The sequence below is a fragment of the Podarcis vaucheri genome, assembly GCF_965113315.1.
Source record: "Podarcis vaucheri genome assembly, chromosome: 12".
In the NCBI taxonomy this organism is placed as follows: Eukaryota; Metazoa; Chordata; class Lepidosauria; order Squamata; family Lacertidae; genus Podarcis; species Podarcis vaucheri.
Window position 1 is genome coordinate 14,983,531 of NC_138750.1, and position 11,397 is coordinate 14,994,927.

Consider the following 11,397-nt stretch of genomic DNA (forward strand, 5'->3'; position numbering starts at 1 on the left):
GGTGTTGCTGTGTTGAATCTCGAAACTTAAAAGCTCCAAGACCTCAGTGAAAATTTGTTCTGCCATGTGGAGAAGTGAAAGAAATGTTACTACATATTCAGTTACTATCATATGCAGGTGAAAGTTTACTATTACTCCAGTGACTCACTAATTTCTATTACAGTGCTTCAAAGAAAGCAAGTTTATCTAGCCTCAACATCACCATGTTTAAACTTGCAATATTAGTAGTCTAGGAGTAGGTTTCATTCCCCCCCACACTTATATGTAACTTAAAGAATTATTTTCCTGTTGTAGGAATAATAAATATTTACTGAATACTTATGAAACACCAAAGTAAGGGTCCTTTCCAGACAATTAGCTTGCACTGGAAATATTAGTTTTCCTTCTCCCAAGCTAGAGCTTTAGTTGAAGCAATATTTAGTTTTAAACAGCAAACGGCAGGTGTTTTTGTTCCTCATACACACACTGCTTCCAATACATTATGCGAGTGCAAAATAGAATGATTAAACACTCCTTTTCCCTATCCTCCTGAGAATTCAAGGTTGCATTTTCTCCCCTCTCCTTTTATTAGAAGCTGTGTGCAGTCTCAGCTGTACTGTTCTAGCTCTCCCCCAAGTGAAAAACTGGTGAACACTAACAAAACTATGCCCTTACTTGCTTTCTTTTTCTTTTAATTTACTTTAATATTACACTCAACAAGCTCTGCAGTGTATACTGTTTAAAGAGCAAAACCTAAGACACCAAGGAAATTCCCCTCACAGAAACACTGCCCAATTCTAACTACCACCAGCTAACAAGGAAAACCACTGACTCTATATGTATATATAAATATATGTATGTAGCCAACCGCTGCCTTTTTATATATATTTCAAGTCACTTACATGTTATTTTCTCTTTTATGGTTTTATTTGTACAATGCCTAATAAAGGTTTGATTTCAAGCATCAACTACCACCAGCCCATCATATGGGAACATGTTAGCCCAAACAGGTCCAAAATTTTATTATTAAAATTACAAAAGTACCTAATTTTTTTTTTATGTCCAGAAATAAAACCTGTTTTTAAAATGAAACTAGAGAGGGTGTTCACATGCAGGTATCCATTCAGACAATTTGCTCAGAGGGTCTGAATAGTTAATTTGGCAAATTAACTGCAACTGAAGTTGGGTATATAATTTTCAACTCCAATTACTTAAGGACAACTTCTCTAACGAACTATCAAATTGTCTAGTGTTATCAGCTAAATTGTTTTCCTCCTACAGAGGAAGTGCAGTATAACAGGGTGAAGAACTTTAGCAGGCCAAGGAAGTTAGCCAGCCTTCCTGCAGGTAATAAATTACAGGAGAAGATGGTCACTTCCACATCATCCACATGGTTACTTCTGTTGTTGTGCCATTCATGCATACCAGCATTAACATTTAAGTAGCAACATTCTATCAAGCAAACCTGTTTGAGCATAGTAGTTTCTACTATGTCAGAGTGTGAGTTGGATGCATCTTAAGTTCTGTCTATACACACAACCTGGGGAAACACAGCCAGATGAGCAGGGTATGTGTGTATGTATGTATGTATGTATGTATGTATGTATAAATATCATAATCATCATACCCAGATTAATATATTCTTATAAGAAACTCATCTAAGTGAAAGAAGAAAGCCGCTAAGCCTGGTTTGGGGCAGGGGAGGGAGTTTTTTTTAAAAAAACAAGTTTGCTTGACGGAAGGTATACTATGCAGTGTGCACGTTTCCAATTTGTTTTTCATAAAGAAGGATACATTCATTGGGGGTTTTCTTCAGAAAATTTCATGTTAAAAGTAGATCCTGCAATGGGAAGCAATGGTTAACTGTAGGGTCCTGATTTGCTTTCCTGTTCTCACAAAGTGGAAACAGAAATGATTACATGTAGGTGCATGGTGCTTATTAAGTTAGGATCCGATTGTGTAAACTAGGCCCATGTCTTCTTGGGGAAGAGAAACCAAGTCCAATAACTTAATACACTTCAGGGATGTTGAAAAAAATCTTGGCCAGGGAAGTTCTTAAGCAGTTGACAGCTACTTAAGTTCTTGGTCTGCCTAGTTACTGCAAAAACTTTCTGTGATATATTGAATTTATGACAGGCTAGAGAGCCAGTTCAGCTATAGTAAGAGGCCCTTCATGGAAAGATGGCTGCATGAGTGTAAGCAGTTTGGTGCTAAATGAAGCCAATAGACCAGTTAATGCTTTATCTATCAAGATTTCTATTCCAACTGGAGAAATAACCAATGATGCCTAACTAAGAGACCATAAACTCCCCTCTACTTTGCAATGCAGACCAGAGAACTTACGGATGTTCAGCACTGCTGTATTATTTTGAAACATTGTTCAGATAACTTTCTGGAGTCTATATGCTAACATTTTAATTCACTATTTAAGAACTAACTCATGGTATTTGTCATGTTACAGTTTTACCAACTTCTTGCTAATTAAACACACATCACTGATCAATTCTTGGCTGAGTCAGGCCGGGCATGCTACACTCATTCCCTCACCACCACCCCACAAAAAAAACACCTGTATGATTGCCTTCAGCAAGCTTATACATTTCCAACTCTCATAATTCCTATCTTAGACCCTCACCTGATTTAAGACCATCTCAAATTATGTATGCCTGCAGAACTTAATGTGCATGCAGTAAGTATGTTTCTGACAATACAAAAATAGTGTCATGCTGCAAAGAACTAGAATATGGTGCAACCAACAACACATGGACATGCAGTGAAATACCTCTACATGTTTCAAGGCTGAAGTTCCGATGGATGGATGCGTTAGTATCTTCCTATAAAACCAACAGGAAATCTGGAATAGCAAGTTATTTAAATTTGCCAAGGCTTCTACTATGAAGTTTCTCCTCTTCCTTTTTTAGGTCTTCCACTCAGAATCTGCTGTTCCAGTAAGCTCTTATACTACAGTTCCACCTACAGCCTTTAATTACTGACCATCCCAGTTTAACATGCAACTACTTGCTAAAGACACCAAGAGCGTTTTAGTGGAACATTATATCCCACAACTTGTGTCATAAATATTCATTACTTTGTCATAAAAGTACTTCTAATGTCACCATTCTGCTTTTATCTCCAATTTATTGTTGACAACTGGTTAAGCTACCTATGCACCAACTTTATGGTAAGATGTTTAGGAATGGAATTACCAACTATAATGAGGCATTCAAACTCAGGACAGCTGTACTTTTCTGTTACAAACCCTAACAGACAAGTTTAAAGTTAAAACTCAACAATAGAAAGCTAGGATTGGCCTAGATTAAACACCTGTTAGAAACAAATATCCAAGAATTATTACACAAAATTACTTACACCCTAATATCTTACATTTAATTTTGTCAAGCCCCATCTTGCAAGTACTTTAGATCTGTTGTTTGAAGCACAATTGTTTATTAGCTATGCATGCTTTTTAAAATATTTGTATTTCTTACATATTAAACTACTGAGCTATAGAGTACTAGAACTGTACTCTACTTTCTTAATTAAGTTATGAATTAGTTCATAAGACTTACCCTGCCTAAGAACCAATATGCAATATTGTCCCCCTCCAACACCAAGCATTTTTAAGAATCTAATTTGAACATTGTGTTTGCAAAGCTCTACTGACAACTATTATTAACTAGATGTCTAGCCCAGCTTTTCACAATACTGTATAAATGTCTATATTCATTAAGGTTCAATATATAGGCCTGGAAGCATGACTTTATAGAAAGCATACTCACATGGCAGTATACACATCTGATCACCATACTAGCTATCCTTCTATCCACTATAAACTTGTTCATGCTAACCACAATCTGCTTCAAAAGCTGAAATGCCACACTAATGCTTAAAATCCATCACCTAACTTTTTAATCCTCCCAGAAAAGAGCAGCAAGTGTAACCCAGATGTACCATATGGCGCCCTTTTGGTACATGCAGTATTGGCTGTTGGAAAGAGCAGGGCAGAGCTGCAAATTTAGATTCAAATACCAGCTGTGCCATAACTACTTGCTCTCACCTGAATTACTACAAACAACAATTATTCTTTAGGTAAAGATTTTTGCAGCATTTAGGGTTTTACCAAAATAAATTAAGTTCCCCATTTTTCCAATGCAGGAATCACTTTACGTATGAAACAGCTCACTTATGTTATGCATAAACCCACATAGGTTTGTTATGCAGAAGTGAAGGTATCCATATGAAATTGCAGTGATTTCTTCATATACGTTATTTCTACAGAAGCAAAGCAGCCTTTTTCCTTTTGAAGTTATACAAAATCGGATCAAACGTTGTCAACATTAGACCACAGAAGCCTGTATGAGGGCTAGAAGTTTCAGAAACATAGATGGCAACATCTATAGTTTTTAGGCACAGTGACTAGGCACTAAATATTTGCTCAATTTATAACAAGCTCATACAAATTTTTTAAATGGGGAAAATTCAGTATGGTAGCCAAGAAAATCCCAACTCAACTTTCATTCCCAAACAAATTAGATCTCATGGACCATTAATGCAGAGGTACAAGAATTAGGGTATACAGAAGTTATATACAGGTAATGGCTGTCAACACAGTTGTCACAGAGTACCCCCCTCAATGACATTCCACTCAGAATGCACTTCTTAAAATATTAGCCTCAATACCCAGATGCTGAACAGTTTTAGCCACTCAAAAGCATTCACACTACAAGTTTGTTATCTGCCACAGAATAACTATTCTTTAAATTTTTGAGATGTTCAAGCTCGTGTCTTAGACCAGTAACTCTAGATTTAGCTGCCAAGGGTACAGTTATGTATTTTGAAGGTGCGCACCCTCATATATATTTTCACATCTATAACATTAACACAAGTTATGGCTTGGCCTGAATTAGATCAGATGGCAGAGATGCTCCACAACATGCTAGATTTTAAATTTAAACTTCAACAGAAACATTAAACTGGAATATATGCCCTACAGTCATAAGGGTCCTAAGTCCTCAATACCTGGATACAAGTTACAAATTTAAGATACAAGCATGCCCCCACTCTGGTTTAGAAGTTGCATTAGATGCCAAAACACTTGTGAAAGCTTTGCATTTACTATCTAATTTTATACAAATTTACTTCAAGCCACACAAACTTCAAATGCCTGCAGTTTTAGAATTTTCTAAACTATGTCTTGTCATAATATTCGAAGTTCAGGGATGAGGAACCTGTGACCCTTCAGGTGTTTTAACTCCAACTCTCAGAATGGCTAATAATCAGGGATTATGGGAGCTGTAGGAGGGGGCACAAGTTCCCCATTTCTGCTGCAGTTCTTAATTAGGATTTGTATTCTATTCAAAACAGAAATTATAGTTTGTTGGAAGACTTAAGTAATAACGCCACTTAGTTTAAGACCAAGGGATGTAGTTGGTTGGCATATGTAATCTTTGTGAAACCAAGAGGAGATAAGTTATGAATGTGCATTTTAACCTTCCTTCTCAAGTCCCAGCTTGTTTTCTGGTATGTCATGTTTTGAGGGTGCTCAGCCAATTGTACTAGGTCTCTAGGTTTACTTGTGTGAAATATTTAAAAGCATGGATAATGTTTATGAAGGAGCCTAACCCAAAAGAGTTAAATGCCAAACACCATTAAAGCTTCACAGTAGTTTAGTATGCCCTGAACCAACTGGAACTTTAAGACAAGTCATGTATTTTGGGCTTACCTCTGCTATTAAGCTCCCACTGGGTTTTTGTTTTTTTTAAAAAAGCTCTTTTCTACATACTTCTCATACCACACACTTCACTGTACGCATTTGGAAGGCAAAAAGAGGAAAACGCAGGATGGTAAAGCAATGCCTGCTCAAACACCTAGAATCAACAGAACACCAGCATGTACAATAGTTTTGGAAGTTCTAGATATTGTTGAGCCTGTTTCTTCTCAAACCTCCAAGAGACGGGGTATCAACTTTCTCTTCTAATGCTATCTAGAAAAATGGCAGCGGCAGTTAGCAGTGTCAGGATTTGGTTAAGTCAGCCCTCGGTGTAAGAACAGGAACCGGAGGGGAAATTAACATCTTCACGAGGGGAGACCCGAATAGTACATTTGGGAAAGCCTACAGCCTTCATCGTTCCCCCGCACCAGATTCAGCAGCGCGCACTTTCCCTTATCAAGGTCGCCTCCACCCTTCTCAAAGATCCTTGTGCCACCCAAGATGTTTTGCAAAGAGCTCCTATGCAATCCGCCCAAATCTCCGGCACGCCTTGCTTTTTCATTCGGATCCAAAGCGGCGGGAATCTGAGCCGCCCCCCACTTTTCACAGAGCTGGACAAATCAAAAGAGCCTCTTTGCCCTGCAAGGCCAAAAAAACAAAAACCCACCCCACAATGCAACAGATATCTGGTGCTGCTGACTGCAGCGAGGCGGCGGAGTTAATTCCACACAATCCAAACAAACCCGAGACTTCGCCCCCCCTCCCTCTACCTTCCCAAACACCCGCTTCCTCCACCATCCCCCTAACCCGAGCCTCGGGGGCGAAAACCCGCCAGCAAGTCGCTCCACGACCTCGGCGGAGAAAACAAGCCCACCACGAGACGCCGGATCGTCTGCAGGAATCCCCCACCTTCCCGATCCCCCGGGCGCTTTTTGTCGCACGTTTCGGACCTTACGGCGCGCTCGCCCCTTTTCTCTCTCTCGCCTCCCCGCCCACCCCGCTCCCCCCGAGGTGTACATGCCAAGGCTCGCCCCAGAACAAAATAAATAACCCACAAAAACCAGCGTCGCGCACGCCGCCTACTTGCCCGGCTCGCGGTCCCGACCTCACCCGAGCCGACAGGGAAAAGAGGTCCCACCTTGTGGCCAAGGCTGCGAGTTAAAAACCCGACAAGTTGCGCTCCGCCCTTAACACAGGAAGTGGGGGGGGGGAGGGAGAAAAGAGAAAACATTCCCGCAACCTGATCCCAACGGTGCCCCCATTTTAAATCTTGGGGGGTGTCTATCCCCCCTTCCACCTCTCAACGCAACGCCGAAATTACAGAAACGCCTTCCGGGTCTCCTTTGCTTTCTGCCTTCTTTTTTTACGCGCTCCCCCCCCCCGAGAATAAAACCCCGTCGTCGTCGTCCCCTCACTTTAAAAAAAAAAATCCAATCAATTTGTGAGGCAAAAATACAGCCTCCCTCGGCCCCCTCCCCAACAACACACCATAATACTCTCTCTCCCCCCCCCTCAGAAGTAGTAGTGCTGGGACCAAGGCCAAGTTTCGTGTGAGGAGGGAACAGTCGGGAGCCCCGAAACGGTACTAACACTGGCGGTGAGGCGAGAGAGCGCAAGGTCCTCCTCTCCTCGCGGCTCCTGCTCCCCCGGCCGCTGCTGCTGCTGCCGCCGCCTTCGCCCCCTTCGCTAACCGCCGCAGCGCGGGCCACGCAGGCGCCTCCGCCAGCGCTCCTTTCGCCCGTCCTCGCCTCCTCCTCCTCCTCCGCCGGCCACCGAACACCGAGAGCGAGCGAGCGGGCGGGCGGGCGAGAGAAAGCGAGCGTGAGGGAAGCTTAAAATGGCGCCGCTCGCCAGGAGCTTCTTATAAGCGAGGGCGGCGGGAGCGCTCGCATGGTATCCTGCCGCCGACGCCGCGCGCAGCATTCCACACGCAGGCGAAACCCACCCAGCAGCAGCGCGCGCGCGCGCGCAAGGGAGGGAGGGAGGAGAAATAGTGCCCGGCCGGCTTCCCCTCAGCCAGCGCGCGCACTCACACATACATACACACACAGAGAGAGCGCGGCGGAGGGAGACAGGAAAAGTCGCTGGCGAAGAGAAGGGAAGAAGGATGAGGGATTGTGGGAGCTCGGGGGGGGAGGGGCTGGGGAGGGACGAGGCAGGACGGGTGCAGGGATCCGGCGAGGTGTGATGAGGCCCTCGAGGAGGAGGGGGGCACAGAAGGAGAGGCACCCTCTCCCTCCCCCCCCCCTCTGATCTTGGAGAGGCTAGGAATGAGGCGCGTTCCCGCAGCCTGGGAGAGAAGTTGCTGCTTTTTCGGGGGGGGGGGAGCTGCCTGCAGGCTGTTTCCCCCCTGACACAAACCCCTTGCAAACGTAGCATGCATGCTTCTCCCCCTTTCTCTCCATTGCAAATACTTTGGGGGGGGGAAACGTTATCCCTCCCCCCCATATTTGCATCCAGCGAAAGTGACTTTAAATGCACCCCCTTGGTTATCCAGACCGGCCCGGGAATCAAGAATTCTTCTGCTCCGGGCTTCCAGTGTCGCGTCAACTTACTGCTCGCTTTCTCCCTTCCCGAAGGAAGCCTGGTCTGCAGAGTCGGGATCGTGGGGCTCGGCGTCGGGCTGGGAATTGTCCTCCTCCGGCTGCTGCTCTGGCTTCCCTTCCCTTCCCCTCCCCTCCCCGCAGCAGCAGCAGCAGCAGCCACTCCTTAAAACTTAAAGTTACTACGACGGAGGGCCGGGGAGGAGATTGTGGGGACGGGCGGAGGCAGCGGGAAGAGCCTGCTCTGCAGTTCTTCTCCAAACAAACGCGCCGCGGAGATGTGGGCCAAAGCAAACACCCCACTTTCTCTCTCTTCCCCCCCCCCGTGGTTTCTGGTGAGCGAAAACAAGCCCGAGGAGCTTCGAAGACGGTACCTGGAAGTGGCTCGACGGTGCAAAAGCAACCCTATAGGGTGGCGTGTGTGTGTGTCTCCCCACACAAGTCGCCTAGGCTTGCCAAAGTGCATTTTCCCTATGCCAGATTTTCCCTACCAATATAGATGCTCCCAAGTTTTAGGTCCGGTGGCTGCGATCCCTTGCACGCTTTCCTGGGATCAAAGCTTGCTTTCCAAGGTAACGTGCAGAGGGTGGCACTCCCCGCCCCACCGATGACTGCGAGGTGTTTTGTGTTGCACCCACAACCACTTGCAAAGGGGCCTCCTAACTGGCGGGGGCCGTGATTTTGTCTTAGCGAGTTGTCCCATCTTAGTTTCCTTTCTAGGCTGCGCCGAATATTAATATGGGCGAGTTCTTAATAGCCTTAACTGATCAGACACACGCCTATTAATCGAAGCACTCGGCTGCTTTTTTGCCTCCTCCAAACTCCTTTCCCAACTCGGATCTGCGTGGATGTTGCAAACATCGGGACGCCCTCACGCTCACAAATGTTGCGCGTCAACTCACAAAACATCTCAACTTGCGCCGGGCGAGAGACTCGACTTGCTCCGGCGCAATCCTGAATAAGACCCGACGTGAATAGCTGACGACGGAGCCGAAGTGACTCCGAAACGTGGAGGAGGGGCGATTAGGTCTGCCTGGAAATTTGGGCAGGTTTCAGTAAACGATGAGGGACGATCCCCGTGTGGACTTTGGGAGGCAGGAAGAGTCTAGAAAGGGAGCCCCTTCCTTCAGCCCCTTCCTCTTCTAACCGCAAGCTACCTACCCTCCTGACAGCTGAGGAATCGGAGCACCCAAACGAGCTTGGCTTTTCGCGAGCTTTTGTTTCTGCCTTCGCTCCGCCTCTTCTCCATCTTCGCAGAACTGGGAGGAGGAGTCCCAGGCTGGCGTCCCCTCCAAAGGCCACGTGGGGAAAGACCTCCCCACCGACCTCATCGGGTGGTGAGACTTTGCAGGAATGTTTTTTTTTTTTGGGGGGGTGACCTAAATCCCCAGAAATTTATTGATCCCAAACTGCCATCATTTTCCCGGTAGTGATGTATGGAAGTGAGAGCTGGACCATAAAGAAGGCTGATCGCCAAAGAATTGATGCTTTTGAATTATGGTGCTGGAGGAGACTCTTGAGAGCCCCATGGACTGCAAGAAGATCAAACCTCTCCATTCTGAAGGAAATCAGCCCTGAGTGCTCACTGGAAGGACAGATCCTGAAGCTGAGGCTCCAATACTTTGGCCGCCTCATGAGAAGAGAAGACTCCCTGGAAAAGACCCTGATGCTGGGAAAGATGGAGGGCACAAGGAGAAGGGGACGACAGAGGACGAGATGGTGGGACAGTCAGTGTTCTCAAAGCTACCAGCATGAGTTTGACCAAACTGCGGGAGGCAGTGGAAGACAGGAGTGCCTGGCGTGCTCTGGTCCATGGGGTCACGAAGAGTCGGACACAACTAAACGAGTAAACAACAACTGCCATCATGCATACTACTTGGAAGGAATTTCCCACCCTCCCTGAATACAGGGGGGCTTTCTTCTGCGAGTTAGAAGGCACCGCAAGGGTTATATAGTCCAACCCCCTGAAATGCAGGAAACTTCCACCCTACGTGGGTTCAAACCCACGACCCTGAGATTAAGAGTCTCACGTTCTATCCACTGTCGTCCTGTGTGTCTTGGATGCTTACCTGGGAGTAAGTCCCACCAAACTCAGCAGGAGCAATAAGCAAACTGGCTGCCCTGTGTATCTTGCCAGCTTCAATGGTTTGTGGGTTACCTGTAAGCTGCCAGAACTTTGTTTTGAGTACCTAACACAACATTTGTTCTTTATACCCCCAGGGTATTATGCAGCAAACTCTCCCAAGTCACTTCCTCCTTGAAGCTGTTCTCCCAGTAACTTGTTTAAGTATCGAAAACCAGCATCTTCCAAATCATAATTAATTCAAAGGTGAAAAAGTTCTAAACTTCTGGAAGCCCAATCCAAAATGTGCAATGGTTTCAATGAAATGCATTGCTGAGGATTTGAAACTAGCGTGCTATGTTTTTTTAAAAAAGAATGGGTAGTTCTTAATTATTACGATATGAATGATCAATAATGTATTGTTAAATTAGTTTAAGGATCTGTTGCTACAGCTGGAAACTTTTGACACTGTGGGTAAGAAAATAACAAGATCCCATTATAAAGAATCTTGTTTTTCAGCTTATGAACGAAGATGGCCTGGGTGATTCCACCATGAAATGAAATCCTAAGAGGAGTATTTCAAGTGAGTTTTGCTGTTTGTATTCAAGCTATGAAGATTTCAGTGCCTGTGTCAAAACAAATCGCCTAACTGCATATATTTGACATGTGAGATGGTTAAAATGTAAATTATTAGAGAGAGGTACACAGTTTTTGATATTTTGTGATTTATAGCCCAATGCTAGACATGTTCAGAGGTAAGTCATAATGAGAAGTCCTCCTCAAATCATTTACTTTTGAGATGAGACTGTCTTGCTTTTGAGATACAGTGCCATAACCTTGATTAACATTTAAGAATCCATAACTAAAATATATATTTTTTTTCCCAGAGTAGCTGGGAGCATGAATATATCTACTCACTTAGACTAGATGGTTACCCTACAAGCTTTTACTCAGGAGTAAAAATCTTAGTTCAAAGTGCATACAAAGTTCTTAGCCCTGGGTTCAAAGCGTGGCACTGAATTGGCATGACACAATGTGGATTTAAAATTATCCCAGGATAACTGCTTAATTTAATGATTAAATTAGCGGCAAAAAGTAAGGCA

The 11,397-nt window shown here is 44.6% G+C and overlaps 1 protein-coding gene and 1 long non-coding RNA gene across 6 annotated transcripts in view; one reads left to right on the forward strand and one right to left on the reverse strand.

The window, feature by feature from the left end:
- Window positions 1–9,454, reverse strand: part of CTNNB1 (catenin beta 1) — a 26,619-nt gene extending 17,165 nt beyond the window's left edge. Inside the window, exon 1 of one of the 5 annotated variants that reach the window (XM_082193021.1) lies at window positions 9,394–9,454. The gene's annotated coding sequence lies outside the window, so the exon portion shown is untranslated. Of the gene's footprint in view, window positions 1–6,776; window positions 6,796–7,279; window positions 7,611–8,244; window positions 8,400–9,393 lie in introns of those variants that run through there. The other 4 variants (XM_082193020.1, XM_082193023.1, XM_082193019.1 and 1 more) reach the window with 4 other exon arrangements.
- LOC309515388 lies at window positions 952–1,689 on the forward strand. The gene is made up of 2 exons (XR_014212449.1): window positions 952–1,245; window positions 1,287–1,689. It is a non-coding gene; the product is annotated as an uncharacterized lncRNA (long non-coding RNA).
- Window positions 9,455–11,397: the final 1,943 nt, after the last annotated feature.